Source organism: Schistocerca piceifrons, chromosome 1 (genome assembly GCF_021461385.2).
Source record: "Schistocerca piceifrons isolate TAMUIC-IGC-003096 chromosome 1, iqSchPice1.1, whole genome shotgun sequence".
Taxonomy (NCBI): Eukaryota; Metazoa; Arthropoda; class Insecta; order Orthoptera; family Acrididae; genus Schistocerca; species Schistocerca piceifrons.
Genome location: NC_060138.1, coordinates 349,599,242 through 349,600,623, shown reverse-complemented (window position 1 = coordinate 349,600,623; position 1,382 = coordinate 349,599,242). Strand labels below are relative to the sequence as shown.

General features: G+C 48.8%; 1 pseudogene; it reads right to left on the bottom strand.

Moving 5' to 3' along the window:
• Nucleotides 1–667: 667 nt before the first annotated feature.
• LOC124725801 lies at nucleotides 668–785 on the bottom strand (annotated as a pseudogene).
• Between the last annotated feature and the right edge of the window lie 597 nt (nucleotides 786–1,382).

Genomic DNA, 1,382 nt, shown 5'->3' with positions numbered 1-1,382 from the left:
GCCGCGCACAGCAGCCGCTCTCTGTGCAGTACGGCTGCAAGCTGACGTGTTCCCTGCAAGACACTGAAAGACTCTGGTTCTTCGGTGAAAAGGAGCAGTGAGGAAGATTACCGTTTATCGTCCTGTCCACGACGAGGTCGTTGGAGACGGAACACAAGCTCGGATTGGAAAGGAAATCGACCGCGTCCGCGTTTGGTTTATTGTTCATTCACTGAACGCCAACTTTTGAGGAATATTTCTGTCACATCCATTCCTTCAGCATTTTTCTGATGTACTACATTTGTACCGCATTTTTTCTAGTGTACCACTTCTTCTTGTCTCAACTGCTTGTTCTCCACATTTCACTTCAGTAGAAGTCTACACTCCACATAAAGACCTTCGTAACATGATGACAGCACTATTTTCACTCTACAGCGAAGTGTGCGCTGTTATGAATCTTCTTCTGTTAAAAAAACTAAACTCCTCCCGAACAGGCCATGAAGGCCCAACGGCACCGACCGGCCGCCGTGTCATTCTCAGCCCATAGGCGTCACTGGATGCGGATATGGAGGGGCATGTGGTCAGCACACCCCTCTCCCGGCCGTATGTCAGTTTCCGAGACCGGAGCCTCTACTTCTCAACCAAGTAGCTCCTCAGTTTGCCTCACAAGGGCTGAGAGCCCCCCGCTTGCCAACAGCGCCCGGCATACTGGATGGTCGCCCATCCAAGTGCTAGCCCAGCCCGACAGCACTTAACTTCGGCGATCTGACGGGAACCGGTGTTACCACTGCGGCAAGGCCGTTGGCCTCCTTCTGTTAAGGTGGGAAGAAAATAGACGAGGTAATGGGGGAATTGTAGCTGTGAGGTAATAAAAAAAACTGAGTGAACGGATCAACGAACAACCTGAACGGGTGTCATCGAACATCCGCCCAGAACAAATTAAACGAACATTATAGATCAAAATGAGATAAAAAAGTTGGCAGAGCACTTGCTCGCGAAAGGCAAATGTCCCGAGTTCGAATCTCCGTCCGGCACACAGTTTTAATCTGCCAGGAAGTTCCACAAAATTTCTTGGGTGCCAAACTGGATTTTTTTGTTTGTTTTATCTATCCTCCTATGACGCGTCTCGCCTTGTATATGGCATCTTCAGATTGGCTTGCGAGAAAAAATACAACGTTTCATATAAGTGGCGTGACCCCGACGAAGCAAAGTCTCACTTATGACTTGCAAGGAATAACAACTTTCGGGAAAGATACAGTGTTAAGCATATAGGATGCCGCGCACACAGAAGTACAAGCAGGTAACTCCCGTGGTTAGGATTTTAAAAAAAACATTGTGCGGTGTCCTGCAAGACAAGAGTAAAATTTATGGCGGCCGGCCGGTGTGGCCGTGCGGTTCTAGGC